This window comes from Ambystoma mexicanum, chromosome 6q (genome assembly GCF_040938575.1).
Source record: "Ambystoma mexicanum isolate Mex_15411 chromosome 6q, UKY_AmexF1_1, whole genome shotgun sequence".
Classification (NCBI taxonomy): domain Eukaryota; kingdom Metazoa; phylum Chordata; class Amphibia; order Caudata; family Ambystomatidae; genus Ambystoma; species Ambystoma mexicanum.
In genome coordinates, this window is record NC_090937.1 from 1605430886 (window position 1) to 1605456058 (window position 25173).

Genomic DNA, 25173 nt, shown 5'->3' on the forward strand with positions numbered 1-25173 from the left:
GAAGAAACCAAGAAAGACTGGCGGACTGCAATCGCACACTCCATGCAGGTGAGCATCCGATAAGGCACTGAACACACACCATGCAGGTGAGCGTCCAATAAGGCGCTGAAGAAACCAAGAAAGACTGGCGGACTGCAGTCGCACACTCCATGCAGGTGAGTGTCCGATAAGGCACTGAACACACTCCATGCAGGTGAGCGTCCGATAAGGCGCTGAAGAAACCAAGAAAGACTGGCGGACTGCAGTCGCACACTCCATGCAGGTGAGCGTCTGATAAGGCACTGAACACACTCCATGCAGGTGAGCGTCCGATAAGGCGCTGAAGAAACCAAGAAAGACTGACAGACTGCAGTCGCACACTCCATGCAGGTGAGCGTCCGATAAGGCACTGAAGAAACCAAGAAAGACTGACAGACTGCAGTCGCACACTCCATGCAGGTGAGCGTCCGATAAGGCACTGAACACACTCCATGCAGGTGAGTATCTGATAAGGCGCTGAAGAAACCAAGAAAGACTGGCGGACTGCAGTCGCACACTCCATGCAGGTGAGTGTCCGATAAGGCACTGAACACACTCCATACAGGTGAGCGCCCGATAAGGCGCTGAAGAAACCAAGAAAGACTGGCGTACTGCAGTCGCACACTCCATGCAGGTGAGCATCCGATAAGGCACTGAACACACTTCATGCAGGTGAGCGCCCGATAAGGCTCTGAAGAAACCAAGACTGACTGGCGGACTGCAGTCGCACACTCCATGCAGGTGAGCATCCGATAAGGCACTGAACACACTCCATGCAGGTAAGCGTCCGATAAGACGCTGAAGAAACCAAGAAAGACTGGTGGACTGCAGTCGCACAATCCATGCAGGTGAGCGTCTGATAAGGCACTGAAGAAAGCAAGAAAGACTGGCGGACTGCAGTCACACACTCCATGTAGGTGAGCGTCCGATAAGGTGCTGAAGAAACAAAGAAAGACTGGCGTACTGTAGTCGCACACTCCATGCAGGTGAGCGTCCGATAAGGTACTGAACACCCTCCATGCAGGTGAGCGCCCGATAAGGCTCTGAAGAAACCAAGAAAGACTGGTGGACTGCAGTCGCACACTCGATGCAGGTGAGCGTCCGATAAGGCTCTGAAGAAACCAAGAAAGACTGGCGGACTGCAGTTGCACACTCCATGCAGGTGACCGTCCGATAAGGCACTGAACACACTCCATGCAGGTGAACGTCCGATAAGGCTCAGAAGAAACCAAGAAGGACTGGCGGACTGCAGTCGCACACTCCATGCAGGTGAGCGTCCGATAAGGCACTGAACACACTCCATGCAGAAGATCGTCCGATAAGGCGCTGAAGAAACCAAGAAAGACTGGCAGACTGCAGTCGCACACTCCATGCAGGTGAGCGTCCAATAAGGCACTGAACACACTACATGCAGTTGAGCGCCCGATAAGGCACTGAAGAAACCAAGAAAGACTGGCGGACTGCAATCGCATACTCCATGCAGTTGAGCGTCCGATAAGGCAGTGAACACACTCCATGCAGTTGAGCGTCCCATAAGGTGCTGAAGAAACCAAGAAAGACTGGCGGACTGCAGTCGCACACTCCATGCAGGTGAGCGTCCGATAAGGCACTGAACACACTCCATGCAGGAGAGCGTCCGATAAGGCTCTGTAGAAACCAAGAAAGACTGGTGGACTGCAGTTGCACACTCCATGCAGGTGAGCGTCCGATAAGGTACTGAACACACTCCATGCAGGTGAGCGTCCGATAAGGCGCTGAAGAAACCAAGAAAGACTGGCGGACTGCAGTCGCACACTCCATGCAGGTGAGCATCCGATAAGGCACTGAACACACTCCATACAGGTGAGCGTCCGATAAGGCGCTTAAGAAACCAAGAAAGACTGGCAGATTGCAGTCGCACACTCCATGCAGGTGAGCGTCCGAGAAGGTACTGAAGAAACCAAGAAAGAATGGCAGACTGCCAATCTTCGGACCTTATCGGACGTTCACTCCATGCAGGTGAACGTCCGATAAGGCACTGAACACACTCAATGCAGGTGAGCGTTTGATAAGGCACTGTAAAAACCACTCCGATAAGGTACTGAAGAAACCAAGAAAGACTGGCAGACTGCAGTCGCACACTCCATGCAGGTGAGCGTCTGATAAGGCACTGAACACACTTCATGCAGGAGAGCGTCCGATAAGGCGCTGAAGAAACCAAGAAAGACTGGCAGACTGCAGTCGCACACTCCATGCAGGTGAGCGTCCGATAAGGCACTGAACACACTCCATGCAGATGAGCGTCCGATAAGGCTCTGTAGAAACCAAGAAAGACTGGCGGACTGTAGTCGCACACTCCATGCAGGTGAGCATCCGATAAGGCACTGAACACACTCCATACAGGTGAGCGTCCGATAAGGCGCTTAAGAAACCAAGAAAGACTGGCGGACTGCAGTCGCACACTCCATGCAGGTGAGCATCCGACAAGGCACTGATGAAACCAAGAAAGATTGGCAGACTGCCAATCTTCGGACCTTATCGGACGTTCACTCCATGCAGGTGAACGTCCGATAAGGCACTGAACACACTCCATGCAGGTGAACGTCCGATAAGGCACTGAACACACTCCATGCAGGTGAGCCTCCGATAAGGTACTCAAGAAACCAAGAAAGACTGGCGGACTGCAGTTGCACACTCCGTGCAGTTGAGCGTCCGATAAGGTACTGAAGAAACCAAGAAAGACTGGCAGACTGCAGTCGCACACTCCATGCAGGTGAGCGTCCGATAAGGCACTGAACACACTTCATGCAGGAGAGCGTCCGATAAGGAGCTGAAGAAACCAAGAAAGACTGGCAGACTGCAGTCGCACACTCCATGCAGGTGAGCGTCCGATAAGGCACTGAACACACTCCATGCAGGTGAGCATTCGATAAGGCTCTGTAGAAACCAAGAAAGACTGGTGGACTGCAGTCGCACACTCCATGCAGGTGAGCGTCCGATAAGGCACTGAACACACTCCATACAGGTGAGCATCCGATAAGGCGCTTAAGAAACCAAGAAAGACTGGCAGACTGCAGTCACACACTCCATGCAGGTTAACGTCCGATAAGGCACTGAACACACTCCATGCAGGTGAGCGTCCGATAAGGCGCTGAAGAAACCAAGAAAGACTGGCAGACTGCAGTCGCACACTCCATGCAGGTGAGCGTCCGAGAAGGCGCTGTAGAAACCAAGAAAGACTGGCCGACTGCAGTCGCACACTCCATGCAGGTGAGCGTCCGATAAGGCACTGAACACACTCCATGCAGGTGAGTGACTAATAAGGCGCTGAAGAAACCAAGAGAGACCGGCGGACTGCAGTCGCACCCCACCGCACACTTCTTTTCCTTTACCTTTCAACTTTAGAATACACGTTTTAGAAAATGGACACTTCTCAGTCCGATGTAATGATCAGAAAAATGGGCTTCATAATGAAGCAGTGATATAACGTTGACCATACGCAATAATCAAAGAGTCCACTTAACGCGAAGCTAAACGTGCACTGGATGGGGAAAACAACTGCACAACTTCACAGCTATTATTGGGGATAACACCACCGATGTAATTCTAAGAATTAAACTGTATCTAAATCATGCACATGATTAAGTGCGGTTCATTTTTCATCTACATGGGTCTCCTACGCCCCAGCATAACTGTGGACACCCAGGCTGTCCTAACACTCATCATCATTCTTGTAATGTAGGTAACACACAAGAGCCTTTTGACACCAATAGGAAACTCAAACGGGTGTGAACCAGTTTTTTTTAGCACACCAGCCCGAACAGATTATAAATCTTCCAACTGTATTTAGCATTCACAGATAACATGAGTTTGCAGAACCAAGTTTAGTTTGAGATTTGAGACTAAGCATTACGATTCTAGAGCCTTGACATGCATTCTGTGCTTAAATGAACCCATTAAGAAAAAATAATAATTGATATGTTGCTGCTCACTTTAGAGAGTAACGAGGCAAGGAAATAGTCTTTTGTGTCAGAAGCAGAAGGAATAAAAAGAAAAATAAACATAATGGAAGAAGCGGCATAACAGACATTGGAGCATTTGACGATACAATGAAAGCTTCCAAGACTTTGATTAAATCATGGACGCACACATATAATTAACTCTCAGAGGTGGCATTCGATGGCAAAGCGACCAATTTTCACTTTTTGTGTGGGCATGGGGTCTGCATTTTCCAGGCGCTGGCATAATAGTGCTAGCACCATTTCCCATCCTATGCCCAGGTAGTATCGAAACATATTATTGCAGTGCCTGGCAAATGCCTATGCAATGCCTATGCATAAACCAAAACTGTTGGCTCTGGCAATGCTTGTTGTATGATGGATTCAGTTTGGGTTCCCCTTTCTCCATAGTTTGTGTTCAGTATAAATCTATAGGTATAATACACGTACAACAAGCCCACAACATAGAGTTTAGCATAAGCCATGTTAGCCTATTTTCGTAATAGATGCTCTCTATTGCTCAGCCACTCCTTGAAAAGTGCCTCTCTGCATTGCTACAATCTTTGAGGAAACCTTACAATAAAATATGCAACTAACACATTGCTTTGTCAAGCATCTACAGTGAATGTTTTGCTTTTGTTGGATTTCAGATATGCTTCTGTTCACGGTGGATAACGGAAACAACTGCAGGGCAGGTTTGCCACCATTCAATTTAATGGATGACTTTGATAAAAGATCCCGACGAGTTGGAATGCTCCCGAATGTGAGCAAGATTGCCTTCAGTCCAGATGACAGGCTGTATGCCATACGCGGAAGTGAGCTGTACCAAGGGACCATGCCAAGCGCCGAGGGATTGAACTGGTTCGATGGAGCCAAACGTGTTGGTAAAACTGACTGGGAAAAGATGAAACATATTTTCTTCAGCCCTCAGGGGATTCTCTATGTGGTCACCAATGGCGGCGAGTTCTTTAAAGCTCCCCCACCAACCAATGAGAATGTCCCTGGCTGTTTAGCCAAGCCAAGAAAATTGGCACTGCTGGATGGCATAACTTCTATGCCCTCTTTTTTGATCCTGACGGAGTGTTGTATGGAGTCACAGCGGATAAGTTTGTAAAAGCCCTCCCTCCAACTGAAGCAGAACAAAACTGGGTCGATCATGCAACAGAGATTGGTTACGGAGGGGCCTGGGCACAATTAACCCACTACATGGGTTTCACCCCAGACGGAAACCTGTGGGCGGTTGACAGAGGTAACGGCAACATCTACACAGGTCCACCCCCTACTCACAGAGAAGAAAACTGGCAAGCGAGAGCCCAACAATTGGGATTCAAGTACAACATTTACAAACTCCTATCGTTTACAAGGGATAAAACCATCATGAAGGTTGTGTCGCTTGAGTTTGAGGCTGAGAATGGAAAAATCACTAACGAGGGGGTGGAGATTGTGGCGGAGCAGAAATACAATAACAAGGAGAGCTCTACGCCCTTGAACTCCACCTTTGAGTAAGTAGAGTGCCAAAACTATTTGTGATCACTAATGGGTCATGTAATGCTCAGTGTTGAAGGTTCCTGTTTGAGTTCAAATTAGAACTCGTATGTTATTTGCATCAGATATAATCCTCGTAGTTTTGTGTGTCATTTCACCTTCCATTTTTAGATGCAGCCACCAGATCGGAGATAGAAATGTCAAAATTACGAACAATGAGATGAAAATGCTTGAGCTAATGTTTTTAGCCCAATGGTGCTAACTTGGGCAGCCTTTGTATAACACTTCACATCAATGTGCCATTTCACAAGGTGGCCACTCTCATGCCGCCTAGACAACAACCACCTTTAGGAATTTCCAGTCAGGATTCATGACATGACGCTGGCCGAAATCCATGCTACTGAAGTCTTAGAATGATATTGTGACGGTGAGGTATAATGATCCTGCCTCCTCATCACATGAGCAATCACCTTTTACATGTGTCTCCTTCACATGCCTAGATCAGCCCCCTCTGCTCTCTCCACCCTACATCTGTCTTAATATGAGACGACTACAAAACTCGTCCACAGTAGCACCCGGTCTTCTAGCAGAAACCTCGGAACGAGTAGCCATCACCATTCCCTAGGCTGCCTATCACGTGTCTGTCCAAAGTACCAACCAAGGATGGAGCTGTCATGCCTGATGGGTAGTCCCTACACCTTAAGGGGGCAGGCTGGGAGTGTCTTCCGAACTATGGCAACAGGGCTTGATACACCTTAGCAAGACATTCTACTCCATGACTGGTTGATCAATTAGTAGAATGCTCATTAGAAACACAACTGAAGAATAAACCATCTCAAGACTAATCAATGGTTGTGAACTGTATTGGACAAGCCTGGGCCATAAGCATCTGTGCAAATGAGACCCTGCATTCACAAACCACAAAAACACCTAATCTGTCCCCAACCTTTTTCTTATGCACTTATTTAGTTATTTAGTTAACATAAGTAAAAGGCACAAACTAGCTCAAAAGCAGCAACAAAGCACTGTACAACATAAAAGAAGATGCGACATCGAAGTATAACTGCATTTGAAACATTTAAATCAGTCATCAACCAACATTACAACATACACATTGCACAGACACTAGCTCCCACTCTCATCTGCATAGAAATCGCTCCTTGATCGCCCCAGTGTTTGCTTCCATCTCAAATCTCCCAGGCCAATGAACAATATTAAGAACGCATCTCAGAGTCCTGGAATTGCACATGTGCACCCATTTTCACTACGGTCTAGAACAATAGCAACGTCGAGTGCAGGCTGAGCTTACACAAGGATACCACCTCCAGGGCCTGCCAAGCGCCAACCCTGTCAGTCCTAATCCTCTATTCTGTCAGGAAGTCTTGTTCAGCATCCCAATCCATCTGGGGCCCTCTGTGCCAATGTCAAGAGCAGAGACACACAGGCTCAATGATTCTATAAGAACATTGCCTTTCTCTTGGTGGGGTCTGACAGGTGATGTACCACATTGACAAGGCACATCACATCCATGTGCCCCATTTACTTAGTACGGGGACCTGAGACGTGTGCAGCCAAAACTTTCCTTCAGTTCTGTAAATCATGCAACTCTTGCCCCACACCCTGTTACATGGCCGTCTTGGACACTGCATACATTTGCCTAGCCTCGGGCATTGTCCTACATATGTCAGTGGAAAAGCACACTGTCACCACTGCGTTCCTGCATAGCTTCTTTGCATCTATCCAACATTTTATTCTAGAGTCAGGGGCTAGCAAACAGAACACACCACATGTGCCTTTACTCCTGCCGGTTGAGGGGTTAGTTAGTAAACAACATATGTTGATGCTTGTACAACCAGGAGGATGTGGTGTCTGTGCGCGTCTACTTTCTAAGTGTGCTTTGATTGAGTACACTGGCTTGATGTGTCTGGAGGGGTAAGACCCAGTGTCTCGGATTGTTTTTTTTTTGCAGATGTTTGTTGTGGTGGATGTATGTGTTAGGGAGAGTTCTCATAATTGGCTGATTTCCCTTACCTAATTAGTCCCTCAGCAGCTTTGCTGGATTTCTAGGGTTTCTTTTTTTCACCTGGTAAGAGGGTGAGCCTTTTTCCCACTCTTACATGTGTTTTGCTGTGTGTGTTTTTACTTTTTGTGTGATCTTGGGCAATGGAGCCTCACCTACTCCATAGCATCATTTTTCATGCGTGTTACACAGCACCTTCAGTGCAGTGACGCAGGGATGGCTTTGAGACTTCCCACTGACTTCTGGGGCTGACTACTGTCCCCCAGAAAAGATAAAGTTGCCATTAACTTTATGTTAGTCACTTTAAACCACAGACCCAGTACAACCCATCTTACATGGAGTATTGGAAAGGGTTAATTCGTATCCCTTTTTGTCTGTGTCTCTTGGAGCATTGTTTTGCTCCCTTTACACTAAGACTTGGCTGGTGGCAGTGGTAACTATCCTATTATTTATACCCCGGTTATCTTATATAACCATGGCATTGTTTTAGGCTATTATATTAGCCTCAAACATAAACCTGCTTGACCATATATATTTTATTACGGTTCCTGCTGGGTTTATTCGCCATTTCTTTTTGTAAATGTCTTTCTTGTGCTTTACTCTGCGCGCCAAACCAGGTTTGGCCCCTTTGTTCGCCGTCTTTTCGCGGGCTTCTTCACAGAAGCCCTCCTTAAGGGGCCTGAAAGTCTGGGTAGGCAGGATGTGAGGGACGGGTCTTAGGACCCCTGCCATAGGTTGCCTTGGTAACCCAAGTCGCACTCCTGTTTGATTGGCTGTGTGACTGTCCTTGCCAGGAGAGCCACCCTGCTGTGTGATTGACAGCCAGGCTGTATGAATGGGGGAAAACTGCATAAAAAGCAGGTCTCTGGGTCGGGAAAGGCAGAGTCGCCACTGGAACTAAAGAATCAATGAGGAGCTGATGGAAGGGGACCCCTACAATGACTGAACAACCCGGTGAAGCCCTGCTGCAGGTCCGAATCTTCAGAATCCGACAACAGAGAAGATCCTCCAGGAAACTTCTTCCCTTGAGCTGGTGGGACCAACCAGTTTGCCCAAACTGTAAGCCAGGACCCCTCCTCTGGTCGAATTTGCTGTACAGAGCTACAGTGGGCGGGATAGCCAGGAAGGTGGAACCCTGCTTGGTTTTTAAGGAGCACACCTTTTATTTGTTGTTTTGCTGTGCTGCTGGTTTCTTCCCTGGGTAGTGCAGGACCCTATAGTCTTCATACTTCTTGTCAGTCCGTCAGTCACTTCAGGAACCATGAGCCTGCAAGAACTACCAGGAACGTCCGCCTCAGCTACAGCTTCCTCTCTGTTTTAAGGTACTGTGCAAATCCAGTTGTTCGTTTCGTTCAGCCGCTGTGAAAGTGTTTGAAAACTTTCTTCAAACCGAGGGCTTGACCTTCTCTTCTCTTTGAACTAACTTTTCTGCCAACCAACTTTGTCCTGAATCCGTGGCACGAACTTTACCGCAAACTACCCTGAACCATGTGATCTTGAGCAAAAGACGTTTGACCCATTGACTTTGGCCATAAGCCTTTTCTACCTGATTCTATCACTGTAGTTCCTCTTGCTCAAATGCCCTGAGTACTTTCCTGTTGGTGTGGTTCAATTTCTATTAACTTTGTCTTTCCCTCCCTTTTAAATTGCTGGAGTGCCATTTTGCTCCCACTTCATTTTGTGAGCTTAACTTGTCTGGAACTTATTGGCAGTGGTGTGGTGTATTAAGAGTGTGATTTTTAAACTGCTTATAATAGTGTAATGTTATACAACTTAAGAGTGAAATAAATGTATATTCTTTTATTTGATAACCTTGAGTCAGTGTTTGCCTGAATCATAGTAATTGCTGTCCTTTGTATAACTATTTGATACTGCTCAGTTACTCTTCAGATAAGTCTGGCTGCTCAGCCACTGCTACCACTTTAATTGTGTAGTACAGGCTTGTACCAAAGGTGAATTTGTACTGTCACTTGTAGTCTTAATTGTGTGTGGTGGTCCCAAAGGGTACTGCATGTAATTCTGCCTAACACTGATGGCAGCGGTGGGATCAAACACTTAGAGTGCTGCTATTACCTTGGATCAACTACCAACAAGGCTAACATCACTAAAAAGCAATATTAATCATGTCTGATATGGGAAGCTACAGTCAGGAGACCCTCCTTAGCTACACTGCTGATTATCTAAGAAATCTGTGTAAAGAAAGGAAACTCTCTGTCAAAGGCAAAAAAATCTGAATTGATTGAAATGTTGTTAAAGAATCCAAGTCTGGGGAGTGGGACTGAAATGCCTGACTCCTTAGCAAATGTGGAAAGTATTGAATATGATAATGTGTCTGTTAATGATGAGTTGGAAGAGGCAGATGTGCCTCCTAATGTAGGCCTCCCTGGCCCCCTTGCCTGCTCAGCAACCTCAACCCTTGTCCACTGGGACCCCCACAAGTCCTACTCTCAGTCCCGAATTCATTGCTCTAGAGAAAATTAGGCTTGAACTGGAATTCAAACGTTTAAATGCTCAAACTGAACACAAACACCAAGAACTTAAGCTCAGAGAAATGGAGTTGAATCATGAACTAGAAATGAAAAAATTGTCTCTTGAAAATGCTTCTCTCCCAGAGTCTTCTAGGTCTTCCAGTCCTAAGAGACCCTACATGCCTAAAGAAATTGTGGGTATGTATGAGGTTAAGCTTAATATTTTGGATTGGTTGGCAATGTTTGAATATAACCATGGTATTCAAGGTTTTACAGGGGATCAATTGCTTCCCTGGCTCTTTTCTAGGCTACCCACTGTTGCATCTGATGTTGAATGGAGTTGGGGGAGGTGAATAGGATGGATTATGAGTGTGTGAAGCTAGCTTTAATTGCTAGATTTGGGAAATCCCCTTCCCAGTACCTTAAGAGGTTTAGGAGCCTCATAAAGCATAATGGTAACCCTTGGGCTACCTGGGTATGTGAATGTTTGAAAAACTTAGATGGTTGGATTAAGAGTTACAGTGTAAACACTTATGAAGGAATGAGAAATCTTTTTATGTTGGAGTCTAATTTTGATGTCTGCTCTCCTGAGTTCAGACAGCACTTGGCTGATTCTAAGGAGATAGATCCAAAGAAGCTAGCTAAGGCTGCTGACTTGTGGGCTGCCAACAGCGCTACTCACAGGGATGCTGGGGCTACTCAGAAGAAGGATGAGGGAAAACAGCCAAAGAAAGATAACAAGGAGAATTTTAATAGCTCCCATCCAGAAGAGACCCACAAACATAACCAGGGTAAGACACATGGGAAACCAAATAGGGCTAGTGAATCCTCTGGGGCTCAACCAGAGGGAGGTCGCCAGAAGCCCCCATTCGAGAGAGCATTTGGTAAATGTAATGTTTGTGGGTCAACTGACCATGTCAAAGGAGATCCCAGGTGCAAGGGTAAACCTGCAGCGATCAGCACTGCCTCCTTAGCCTTCTCCCCAGAGGAAGAAGTACAAATGGCTAGTGCCCACTTTGAACTATTTGCTGAAGCACCCTTGGGTCTTCAGTCAACTGTATCCTTAGAGTCCATGGGCCTGGGAAGAAACAGAATATGGATGTGTACAACTCCATACCAGAAAACTCTAGGGAATATAGCAGATACTCCAGCCAGGAGAGACACTGGGACCAGCAGAACAGTAGTGGATGGAAGCTTTGTTAAGCCTGAGGATGTTGCTAAGGCACCCAAAGATCCAACTAAATGTTCTGGAGGCCCTGTCCAATTGGTTCCAATTCTGCCAGCTCTCATTCAGTGTAATAATATGACAGTGAGGATCACTGTCAGTGTCTAGAATGAGGTGCGCCTGGGAGAGTCCTGTTGGGGAACAATCTAAAAGCTCTAGGAGTAGTATCCAGTACCCCCAGGCCTCCCAGTGAGAGAAAACAGAACCAAACCAGATTGGCCAGAGAGGCAACCTTAAGAGACCAATCTGAGCCGGTGGGAACCTCTACAGAGAACCACACTACAAGCCCTGTTGTTAGTAAGTTGATCTCTAACCCAGGCAAATCTGAGGCTAGTATAGTAGGGATATGGGAGCCCCAACCAAGCTCCATCATTGCCCATCCAATTGTAAAGTCCTTGACTCCCCCTGCTTCTGAGGAAGAGGTGGATAGACAGACTGGACCCCTCTCTAGGCCTGTGAGAACTGGTAATTCTCAAAGCTGGTGGAAAGCCAGGAAAAATAGGTCTAAGACTGAAAACATTAAGACTGTTGGAGCTTCTACTGAAGACTCCAATGTAAATCCTAGTATTAGGAGGGAAACTTCTAAAATAGGTAAGGTCAGATCTCAGAGGAAGTGGCAGCATGTACCTTGCTTGACCACATCCACTCCAACGAAGATACCTAAGACCCAACCTGCTCTTGTCAGAGAGGTAGTGAGGAACCATGGAGGCCCCTTTAGATCTAAGGGATCCCTTTCTAAAGACCCCTTGAAAAAGCCTTTTGTAGTTTCAGAGGTTGTTACAACTTCTGAGGGACTGTTAGATCAGATCCCCTATACATTAAAAAAGAGTAATGTACCTCAACAGGATTGTAGGTCATATAGTCTGCAAATAAAGGACGTCACCACCAAAATGCTGATGGTCTCTCTAGGATGTTTTTAACTGACTAGAGGTAGAGATTCATCCAGGAGTGGATTAAATCCTCCTGTCCCTTAGGAGAATTCTCATAAATGGCTGATTTCCCTTATCTAATGAGTCCCTCAGCAGCTTTGCTAGATTTCTAGAGTTTATTTTTTTTCACCTGGTAAGAGTGTGAGCCTTTTTCCCACTCTTACATGTGTTTTGCTGTGTGTGTTTTTACTTTTTGTGTGATCTTGGGCAATGGAGCCTCACCTACTCCATGGCACATCATTTTTCATGTGTGTTACACAGCACCTTCAGTGCAGTGACATAAGGTTGTCTTTGAGACTTCCCATTGACTCCATTTTCTGGGGCTGACTACTGACCCCAGAAAAGATAAAGTTGGCATTAACTTAAAGTTATTCACTTTAAACCACAGACCCAGTACATCCCATCTTACATTGGAAAGGGTTCATTCTTATCCCTCTACTGCTACCTATATAGACCTCTGGTGAGTAGCGAGTCATCCATCTTGTATCTCGTATGGTGTTACCATCAGAACGGTGCCTTCACAATTCTTTGTCACGCGTAATGGAAGAGCAGCCGGCTCTTAGATGACTCGCTACTCACCAGAGGTCCATATAGCCCTGAAGATGGTATGCTACACACCGAAATGCAAAGAGATACCGGGCACCGTTAAGGACATTGGTGCCGGTAATCCCTTTGCACCCTACTACGAAGTCCCTTTGCGGGTCCCGCTAAGGCCGCCTAGTTTTACCAGGCGGCCTTAGCGGGAGCCGCAAAGGGTCCAGGGAGCAAATAACGGTACCGTAATTTACAGTACCGTTATTAGCACCCTCCCCATTCCCATTGAGCCCTATGGGGGCTCAAATGGGAATGGGGATTGACATTTTCAATGGGGATTTACCGGTCCCGCAAAGGTCGGACTAGACCGGTAAGTCCCCATCGAACCAGGGCGGACACAGTACCGGCAATGGTCCTAGTCATAGCGCTAATAGCGCCATGCCTAGCACCAACCTCGGAATGAGGCCCATTGGCTTTTCTGTACACAATAGACCATTGTGTTTAATGACTGCCTAGAACTGTTGGGTGTCCTGACCCACGTTTGGACTATTAAGCTGCAAAATTTGGTGCTGTGGGCTTAGAAAATTCAAGATGGCGGAAAAGCCCACAGTTGCGCCAGAATCCGGGAAAACCGCGCAGTTTGTGCGCACACCAAAATGGTTGCCTAACCTGCCACCCACCAGTGCAAGCATGATGGGCCAAGAGTGCCATGAGTGAAATGTGTGCCAAAGGAAAAACAGCAGGGCCGGTTGGCTAAAAAAGCGCTTTGAAATCACCTTTGTTTCCCTGAATGCAAGCTCAAAATGCCTATTTTAAACATCACAAGATATTCAAAAATCTCAATGAACACCAGCAGACATTTGGCAGAATGTATTCTTGTGTGCATACAAAATTTGGAAAGGTGAGAGCCCAAAACAATGTTTATAACAAAACTGGCTGAGCTGTGGATGTCAGCAGCTTAGGTTAAATGGACAGAAAGCCACTAAAATCGAAATGTTTAAAATAAATGAGTGACCTACTTTTGAGTGTAACATAGGTTGCAACTGTTAAACGTCATAGTTTTGAACTTAGAATCAGCATTCTAGCTGCATGTGCAAAAATTGTGAGTTGGATTTGAATGTAGAAAAACTGGGAACTAAAGTGACATTTAGCTGAAGCCTGGCTTGAAGAGAGTGAATTCTGCCCGGCAACTACCGCCGACAGGAGTGAAACCTGCTCAGCCACTCTTCCCAGGCCTGCCTGCATCCTGCTGCCCCTGCCAAAAGGAGGTGACACCTCTCTGATTGAATTAGGGGAGTGGCAACTGGCGACTACAGGAAACTAAACAAAGCACTATCCCTGGCTCAGGCAAATGTTATATTGGGGGGGTCGTAAAATGGCTTCCTCTTGGGAGAAACTGGGAGGGGCAGTGCCTGTGAGAGCAAGCTGAGCTTGGGGGAAGTGGATGAACCAGAAATTCCACCATGTGCTTTGGAAAACCACACCCCTTTGGGGCCAGAGCATGATTTTAAAAAGATGGATAATTCAAAGTGCGGATAACATCATCATTCTTGTGATTTTTCTGTGAACATTTTAAGAGGTGTTAGGACCCTGTGGTATGTTCTTGGGGATAGTAGCGGAAAAAAAGGTTGTTACTCCAAATGTATGCATGTTAAAAATCTGACACTTTATCATCTGAAACCCATACCCCTGGTGCATATTTGTGTAAAATCTGGAAAGGTTCTGAGGTCCTTATCTGGATGAAAAGGGGAGAATTCTGTCATAAGTGGACACGACATCGTACAAAGACAGGGATCGGATGGTTTGGTGCTACAGAAAATATGTTAACTGGACCTATAATATTAGAAACATGGTAGATAGATAAATATGTATTTGGGTCAGAAATAGATTGTGTGCAATTTGACAAGGGGGGGTTCCTCTGACCATAAAACCTACAGCATCACACTAACACTCCATTTCCTTCCCCCAATCAAGGGAGGGAGGAAAGCTTGGCCAATAATAAGCGAGAGGGGCAGGCTTAGCTAGGCCCAGGCACACACCCATTTTCAAAACACATAAAAGGAACATTGAAACCTAGGTAGAGAGATTCAATTTCTTGCGGGACGCTTTGCTGGGAGACTCCAGACTTCAAATCCATCAATCTCCAGAGACCAGAGACCCAGAAGGCAGAATTATCCAGAGAGACCAGACTTAGACCAGATCGCTGTGCAGTGCTGAGAGCTGACCCAGATCTTTGTACGCGGAACCAGTACCAGAGAACCGCAGCCAATCTTGACCCGATCCGTGACGAAGTCGCAGTCCTGTCCAAAATCTAGTGTGAGTACCCAGCTAGCACTGTGCCAAAACCAACCTCTTAGTTTAAAATAATCTAATCCAAACTATTTTAGCCTATTAGAATTGCCTCCTAAAATCGTGTAATTCTTTCATTTTTAAAACTGAAAACTGTCATTTGTCATTCTGAGCTTTAAAATTTAAAATCCGAAAAACTACCTTTACTAAATTGGCCGTATCTCCGGAACAGTTTGTGCTAGGAACGAGAATTGTCAAAGAAAAGTGATTACATTGTCTTTTGTTGAAGTCATATCAAGTTTATTTTCTGTACTGCATTTTCATTCATCATTGCATTGTCCTTGAAGCCATAAAAGCATTCTCAGCTACTTTATCCTCTCTATATCACTTCTAAGCCATCAAAAAGAGTGTACCACTGTAACATTATCCATTGTTGATCACTATCATCTTCACAAGTGTGCTATCAAACATTAATTTATTATAAAAGTGTGATATATATATATATGTATATATATATATATATATATAGTTTACTTTTCAAATAAACCTTTAAATTTGCAAAACAAACCTACTTCTTGGCTCAGTGGGGTCAGAGGGATTCTAAGAGAGGGGTGTTATATAACAGTTGTCATCCAGAGTAAACGAACTGGACATAAAAATATATCAATAAGGGTTTCCCTCAGCATCCCAGACTAGGCATTGACTTAGCTGTAGTGTTGAATTGAATCCGCTTACAAAGTGGGGACTCGTAGCCGGAGATTCTGGATTAGATTTACCACTTGTGCAGCTTAATACAGTGTGCCAACTGACCGGATACACATATCCGGTTAGATCACCGCGCTGTTTTACACTGTGAAAGCACCCCTCAAAGGAATGCTCTAAGGAAACGGTCTGTTTTGCAAAATAAAATACAAACTTCTGTAAGTCAGGAAGGAACTCAAATTCCAGAATGACGACACTGGTAGACATCAAAATAGCCAGAGAGCACTTCTTACATAAGCTATTTGTGAGAGGTGAATGGACTGAGCAGGGCCAGGATGCGTGGTTGCAGGCAATCACACAACAGGTCACTGCAACTGGGTTAGATATCTGGAGAGATCAGGGTCCCTTACATGTGGCCCTGAGCGAACTATACATGGCCCCTAAAGCTAAAGATGAACACGACAAGATGGTTAGGATAGCGGCATATTTGTATCTATATATGGGAGCCATGCAGGACAAATGTGCTGAAGGCCAAGATCTGGCAAGTAGGCAACTGTTGGAATTAGAGAAGGCCCAATCTGACCTGGTCTCTTCTGAGCAGAGGCTGCAGAGGAGCCAGGAGTCAGAAAATGATAGTAGGCAGTTTATCATTAAAATAAAAGAGGACATGGATATACCGTAACAGGAAAAGACAGACCAGGATACCAGAATTCTGGCTCTGCAGAAGGAGCACCAATACAGTTTGGACTCCTTACTGCAGAGCCAGAAAAAGCTGGAGCAACAAATCAATTTCAACAGGGCATGCACAGAGCAAGTAGCCACCCTGCAAATCCAACTAGACAGAGAGAAAGAGGAAAGCAATACATTGATTTTGACAGACCTGGATACCCAGGCAGATTTTGATGAAGAACGCCAGAAAGCTGGTGCGTTTCAAAGGCAGAGGGACGACCTGGCATCACAAATGCAGGCTCTTGGTCAGGAAAGGGATACCTTAGGCCAGGAAGTCTGCCATTTAAAAAGAAAAATTTAAGAAAATCACTTGGCCCTCCAGGGGCTGGGTGACCTCCAAAAAGAGCATCACGACTTGCTAGAGCACACCAGGAGGGTGGAAGAGGCTCTGGCAAGAAAGGAGCAGGCCAGTAGGGATGTGACTCAGGAGGTAACCCTCCTGCAGCAAAGACTGGCCCAGTACTCCAGGACCAATCAGGAGGCACAGAGAGAGAATGAGGGTCTCTGCCAGCACAATGATAGGCTCCAGCAACAGGTAGCCATGCAGGAGAGACTGATAGAGTCTAGTAAGGCCTTAACTGAGGAACTGAAAGCGCAGGCTCTTGCATTGCAACAGGGAGCAGGGGCTCATAGAGATGAGGTTCGATGGGAAAGGGAAACGCCTGAGCATAACCTCAGGAGCCCTAGTACCAAAGCCCTTCATCTCTCACAGTCCCTGGACTCTGCCACCCCCATGTCCCCTGGTGCACGTGCGAACAGGGTCACAGGGATGGCAGATTACTATCCAGCCAAAAGGATGGGGCTCGTAGGCCAGTACCACCCAGGAATGGATGGGCAGACATACGGGTATGGGCACCTAAGTACAGTGCAATTTAGTGGGGAACCCCAGGAGAGTAGGCCCACTAAGGGCATCCTGAAAACCACTGCCCAGTTAGGTCAGTGGGGGGGTACCCATCAAATCCTGGTAGCAAGGAGGGATCGGAAGACTCCTCTGAGCAGCACAGGACACAGGAGACCAGGTCCCCACATTCTGCCAGCTATTCCCAGGCTCGCAGAATCCGGGAAAACCTGGAAGATCAGACGGGCACCTCTGGGAGCAGTGCTTCTGAATCAGAGGATGAATGGACCAGGGTTACCCGAACCAAAAAGGCCAATAAGGTGAAAAGGGCCTTGCTTAAGGACCCCTTAAAACAGATTAAGGCAATCAGGACTGTCATCACGCCTTATCATAAGAACGCAAAGTATTCTGTTTGGGAACACTTGGAGCTCTATGAGCAAATGATGGAGACTTTCCATTTGAAGGACAGCAGTAGCTGCATCCAGTACGTCAAATGGACATTCTCCCCTGAATACTCCAGTTTCTTTGCGGGGCTGGAGGACCAAAACCATTCAAGATGGTCCACATATAGGGCGGCCATCTTGAAACATTTTTCTGTACATAGAAATCCCCAAGAGGCTCGCAAGGTAGCCTACAATTTGCAAAGTGAGGAGGATCAGGCCCCACAAGAATTCGTGCAAGAATTGAAGCGTGCCTTTGCACAGACCACCAGAAGGGTACGCACGGACAGCAGAGAATTCATCAGCACATTTTTCCATGCTCTTCCCAAGTACATAATGACCCAGCTCGTGAGAGATTTTCACGAGAAAAGATCTTTAGACTGGGTCATTGAGCAAGCCACCCGGATCTATGAGGTGCAGTAGCCCATAGAAAATAAAAGTAATGCGCAGAAAAACCCCAAAACCAACAGCACCCCTGCTGCTGCCAAGGTGGCGGAGGTAAAGGTTGCCCCCGTTTTAGATTTGGAGATGGGGGGGCCTAAAAACCTGCCTGCGCAGAACAACTCTAACACCAGAAGGCCCTCGGGCCAGTCACAGACAGGGAGTCAAGGAGGTAGTCCCACAAATGGGGTCCCTCGCTCCCCTGATTATGTAAGTCCCCGCTACAAGGGAAACCGACCCATCCTGGGTTATGTGTGGACTCCTCCAGCCCAAGGGGGGGATCCAGTCAAGCACCTAACCCAGAGAACTTCCCTCCAAACTTCCCACAGGAGGGCAGAAATTCACCAAACCCTGGGCAAAACTTTTTCCCCAGGTATCCACAAGGTTTCCAGCCCCAAACTCATTCATCCTTCTTTCCCCAATTCCCTGAGCCCAGACCACCTAATCTGGGAGAGGGGATTCCAAGGGTGGAGGGGTACCCAAATCTTCCCAACCCGGGGTATTACCAGAGAAGGGGTAGCTACCCTTCCCGGGATCATCCCAGGGTAGAAAATAGAGCCCCGTATCAGCCTGAGCGGGTTTCCCAGTCAGAGCGGCAGGTCCAAAATATGGCACGGGATCTGGGTCACATACTGAGGGCTCAACAGAACCCTCAGATGACCATGCCACCGCAGAATGCCCCAAACTCTGGACCTGGTGCTCAAGAACAATGACGGGGGCAGCACCCCGATAACCCACCGGTTCCCAGGGAGGAGGCACAAGGGGAAGAGGGGTGTAAAGCCTTGGAGGAAGCTTCCTTCCCAACTTGTAAACAGCCTCTGGAAAACCAGGAACCGGAAACAAAATCTCCTACCCCTGAAAGTCTGCCACCCAAGAAGCAGAGAGGAGGTAGGAGAAACAAAGGACCCAAACAGACCCACTTTGTGGAGGAGGTACAGGTCTTCCAATTTGAGGGAGAGGGATCCTCAGACGATCCTGGGAAAAGGATCTTCTCCTTCAGAGATGGGGGAACTCCTCCCAAGGAAAAATGGGTCCCAAGAGATTCCAATCCAGACTGGGTAGATGTGGGGATTGAGCTGTCGCCGCCCATCATCCTATCCCAGAACCAACAAAACCAAACTTCCCTGGTTCAAACCCATCCTGGTGACTGCCTCCAAAAAGGCAGGGGCGGCCCAGAACCGGAACCAGGGCAACCTAAAACCGAATCAACAGACTGGGTAGATGTGGGGATTGAGCTGTCGCCGCCCATCATTCTATCCCAGAACCAACAATACCAAAATCCCATGGGTCAAACCCATCCTGATGACTGCCTCCAAAAAGGGGGGGGCGGCCCAGAACCCGAAACCATTTCCAGTTGCCAACTTTTTCTTTCAGATTCCCCAGGCTCTCCACAGAATTCTGCCCAAATCTCTTCGCTAGCAATGTCCAAAACCAGAAAATTAGCCCACCAGTTGTCCAAAAATGTGCATTATCTGTGCCCCCTTGAGGAGAAGGAGGGAAGATACTATGCCCCGGTACAAGTACAGGGGCAGGGTACAATTTCGGCACTGGTGGACACTGGATCCCAAGCTACCCTTCTGTCCAGAAGGGCCTTTGATGCACTAAATGCAGGAAGTGGGGAGAATTACCGAATTCCTCTCACCTCTCTTCCTGGACAACTGCAGAACTTTGACGGGAAGGAAATTCCCGTCGAGGGGACTGCAGACTTGGACATTAAAATTGGGCAACACAAGGTGAAACACCCGGTCATAGTAGTAACTCCAGAGGGCACCCCTTGTTTACTAGGGAATGACCTCCTGAGAAGGTTGTCACCCCTAATAGATTGTGTAAACAAGGTCCTCTGGACACAGACTAGCCGACCAATAAAATTAAAACAGAGTGTTAACCATGTTAGTCTAAACGGCACCTGCCACATGGTTGAACAAAAATCTGACCAAGTAGAATTTCAATTCCAGAACAACCAAATTCCAGATGTGACAGTAATAGCAGTAGGACAACAGACTGGTGATGGGGGGTCCTCTCTATTTCTGAAAATCAACCTTCCCTCCAGTTTAAGGTGGTATTCCACACTGGAAGGAAATACTCTGAAATTCTTTACCAATCCACAATCAGACACTCCCACTCCTATAGTCCAGAAAGATGTGAAATCAGCTCAGAGCCTGGCTGATATTCAGCAAATTGGAGAGCAGTTGTTCATCCCTGTTCAGTTAAATGATGGGAGGGACTCTGTTCTCGCTCGAGTGTGTGTGAACAACGGTAAGAGCTTCATCAGCGAAGCCATGTACCGCCAACTCCCAAAAGATCCAGCCATTCCCACATTCAAACTGATAGACAAATGGGAAATGGATCTGGAAACACCCAATTCCAAACATCTCCTGCCAAGCAGGTGTATGCTCAAAATCTCCATTGGCAACAAGAGCATAGTCCATAATTGTTGGGTCGTGCGAGGCGTCACTGCTGCCTTTTACTTAGGCAGTGACATTCTCAATCGCTTCGCCATTAGTTTGGACCTAATAAACTTCAAAGCTTGGTCCCGATTAGCGGATAATCCCATGGGCTTTGATGATCAAGAAAAAGCATTTAGGTCAGCTCAATTGCTACCTTACGCAGTTGAAATTCAGTTTAAAGAGGAAGTCACCATCCCAGAAAGGACCCGACAATTCTCCCTGGAAGTGAAAGTTAAAAGAGGACAGAAATTGAAAAACCCTGATGCGTATATTCATCTAAATGCTTCTCTCCAACAACAAGGGTTAGGGGTAAACCCAACACCATTAGTCAACATAGAACATGACACCATTCCAATAGAGGTGGATAACAGCGACTTAAAGAGTATTACTCTAGCCGCAGGCACCATAATTGGAATGGCGGTTGATGACCGACATTTCTCCATTGATTTAGGAAATGAACTGTTAGGACAAATCCCCAAGGACTGTTTTGACAGTGACAGTGATGACAATACATCACCAGACAGGATTTTCACCCGGCATGGGGGGGAACTTCCTGGAGTACACTTCTTGCCCTTATGGTAAGGAAGATGTGACTTGTGACTTCAGGAGGGATGAGGCGATTTTCCAGGTCGATGAGGGCTGCCTTTCCCACCTGAAGCCTCTAGTCCAAATCAGCACTCTGACCAGGGACTTCTCCACCCAGCTGGAGGAGGCTGCTGAGATAGCCAAACCAGAAGTCTTTCCAGGCTTCAGGCAGATGGTGGAAGAGAGAGTCAACCTAACTGATGCCTGTGTGACTCTGGAACAGAAGCAAAAGTTGAAACAAGTTTTCTTGGATTTCCAAGATCTCTTTGCGGTAGACTCATATGACTGTGGTCGCACCGACATCCACACAACAACAATTCCCACGGACCCTGGAATGAATCCAGTGTTTGTGAAGCAATATCGCTTGCCTCTCGCATCCATGGAGTCCCTTACTGAAATAATTAAGAACCTTGAGTCCCGGGAAATAATCCGTCCAGTACACAGCACCTTCAATAATCCTGTCCTGGGAATATTGAAGCCAAATGGCCAGTGGAGACTCTGTGCTGACCTTAGGGAGCTCAACAAACGGGTCCATACTTCCCGATGGCCTCTGCCCTACATTGACCAAGGGCTGGCCCAGATCCCCGGGGTCACAGGTATTCACAGCAATAGACCTGAACAATGGATACTGGACCGTGCCTGTCAGTAGGGAGGACCAATACAAACTGGCTTTTACCTTTGGGGGCCAGCAGTACACATGGACCCGGACTCCCTTCGGATACCTCAACTCCGGCAACGAATTCAACATTTTCCTACATAAGGCCATGCCCAACCTGGGTGCGAGGGGTAACCTGGCTTATGTAGATGATGTCCTCATCAAAAGTTCATTTGTGGAAGAACACATAGCTCCGTTATGTTCTGACACAGTTGAGGGCCGCCGGAGCAAAACTTTCCTTTTTGAAGGCACAGTGGTATAGAACCCGTGTTAATTTCTTGGGGCATGAGATTACTCCTCAGGGTCTCTGTCCCCAAGAAAAGAAAGTGGAAGCACTCCAGAAACTGAAGGATCCCACAACTCTGCGGGAACTAAGGAGCCTCCTTGGACTGACTAATTACAACAGAAAGTTCATTGAGGGCTACGCAGAGATCACCAGACCCCTGATTCATCTTTTGAAGGGGAGGGTTGAGTGGCAGTGGGGTCCAGAACAATCCGAGGCAGTTAGACAACTCAAAAGAAGCCTCTCACAAGCACCTTGCCTAGCTTACCCTGTCAGAAACAAGAGTTCTTCCTGGAGACAGGGTTCTCTAATAAGTGCTTGACGGCAGTATTATACCAAAAGCATGACAAGGTCAATAAAGTAATCTCCTATGCGAGCAAAACTTTATCCTCTGTGGAGGAAAAATTCAACGATTGTGAAAAGGCACTCCTGGCAACGGTGTGGGCATTGAAGAATTACCGCCCGTTCATCCAGGGGGAACACATCATAGTGGAGACTCCACACCAGCCTCTGCAATATCTCCAAAGTGGCAAAATCCGGGCCGGAAATGTGAGTAATTCCCGAATTACTTCCTGGATTCTGTCAATGCAAGGCTTTCCTGTGGAGGTCAGATATGGCCAAAACAAGAAGAGTCCCCCCGCGCAAGGTCTGGCTGACTTGCATGATTGTGCCTGAGAAAACTGTATCGAGGACGAAAGTCAAAAAATCAAGGACAACATGGAGGCATACCTTAATTCCCCACACAAAGTCTTTGAAGAAGACAAGTGTGATGGAATGCCCACTGTCTATGTGGATGGATGCTCTTACCATGTTGACAACAACGGGGAGAAAGAACTGGTGGCCGGCGTGGGGAATGCATGGGTGAATGAGTCCCCAGAACCCTCCACTGGATACAAAATTGGTCCCTGAAGTAGTCAGGTGGCAGAATTGATGGCTGTGCATCAAGCCATCCTCACTGCTGTCCAACATCAACTCCACGAACTGGTCATAATCACAGATTCGGATTATGTACGGAACGGGTTCGTGGAGCACCTGGTTAATTGGAAAACCAGAGGCATGTTATGTGCTAATAACAAACCTTTGAAACATGAGAAGTTAATTCAAAACATTGATGATCTGGTCACCTCGAATGGGATGACCATCTACTGGAAGAAGATCAAGGGTCATTCCAAAGTATAGAGGGACCAGACAAAACTGGAAATGACTTAGCTGATCAGCTGGCCAAAACCGGGGCCATCCAAGGTCCCTGTTGGGTGAAATCCAGGTCACTGCTATCACTAGATGCCAGACAAATGCTCACAATGATCTTTCAACTGCACAATGGAGTAAGGAGACCCCTGATGCTGATTTAATTACGGCTCAAAAGGGGGATGCAATAATTGGTCAATTTTACCAACACATTGAGGACCCTGAGAACTTTCCCCTGACGGATACCGATTACATTGGGAAAGAGGACCTAAGAGTGCTGATGAAATGTCCAAAAAGGTTCCGAATCCAAGACGGTTTGTTGGTAAGGAAATCCCAAGCTGGCCATGATCAGTGGGTGGTCCCTACCTCATTCAGAAGCCTGATGTTAAGTCACGCCCATGATGCGGCCACCGCCGGTCATAGGGGGTTTCACACAACACTGGAAATCTTAAGAGAGGTTGCATACTGGCCACATATGGGGCAGGACCTCGACCAATACTTGAAGGGGTGTCTTGTGTGTGCACAATTTCAGCCATCATCCCTCACACACCGTGCGCCTCTCCAAAAGAGGGGGATGACACTGCCATGGTCAGATTTGCAAATCGACTTTGTAGGCCCTGTAATTCGCTCATCTAGAGGAAACAAGTACATGTTGACCGTCACATGCTTGTTTACCAAGTGGGTGGAATGTCTCCAGGCCTCAAACTGCAAGGCAGAAACAGCAGCTGCCCTGATGATTAACCACATCTTTTCCCATTTTGGTCTACCTCAAAGGATTGAGTCAGACAGAGGTAGCCACTTCACCAGTGAAGTAATGACAAAGATGTGGGAGATAATGGGGGTCAAAAGGAAGCTACACATTGCTTACCGGCCAGCTTCTTCTGGAGCAGTAGAGAGATACAACCAAACCATTGTGAGCATCTTAAAAAAGTTTGTGGCAGATTCTGGGCCAAGTTGGGATATCCGATTACCTCTGGTCCTAATGGCCATCAGATCTACCCCTTCATCTGCAACTAAATTGTCACCATTTGAATTGATGACCGGACGCAAGATGGTGCTTCCCCAGCATTTGCTCTACAGGACCCAAGAGCAGACACTGATAAATGATTCCACAACTCATGAGTATGTGGAGAATTTAAGGAAACACCTTCAGCATGCTTTTGCCTATGCTCAGCGGAATCTAGAAAGATCAGCTGATAGCATGAAAACCCACTACGACCTGAAGACCACCAGGAAGGAATATACTGTGGGAGACCGGGTCTATCTATACAATTTCCAAAGAAACCAGGCCAAACAGCGAAAATGTTTGCCTACGTGGAAGGGACCGTTTGAAATTATAGACAAAATCTCCCCTGGAGCCTATAAGATCCGCACCCCAAAGGTAGTCTGGCGGAAGGGGAAGACAAGTGGGTCTATATTAATCAGCTAAAGTGTTGCCATCCCAGGCACACTCTGCAACAACTGGAGGAATCCTCTGGAATCCCAGAGGGGGCCGCTCCAGAGTAATTCAGTTCCAACCCTAAAACATCCCACATATAGTCGCTAAAATATGATGATTCTGGGTAGGAAAATGTTTCCTGTTATATCTTGTTTTTAAAACAAGACTATAAAATGTAACCGGATGTATAAAATGTATGTGTTCGCCACACCATTAATAGTGGTGGAGAAAGGTCTACGAATAGGTATTGCCGCTTTTGCTTTATCATCCTAGGAGAGATGAAACCACGGAGACTGACCAAGGAGAACGACCCGGAGACCGGGAGCAAAGATCCGAGGGGCCCGGGGTACCGCCCAATATTCCCATCAGGACAGGCGAGGAGAATCAATCGATCCAACCGGATGGATGAAAAGATGCTGAACTGTGCCATCTACGGAATTGGAAGAAGATGATGCGGACATACCAGCGCGTGGATCAAAACA

The 25173-nt window shown here is 46.9% G+C and overlaps 1 pseudogene; it reads left to right on the forward strand.

Moving 5' to 3' along the window:
• The window catches only part of LOC138516893 (uncharacterized), a 71951-nt pseudogene that overhangs the window by 38842 nt on the left and 7936 nt on the right, over positions 1-25173 (forward strand).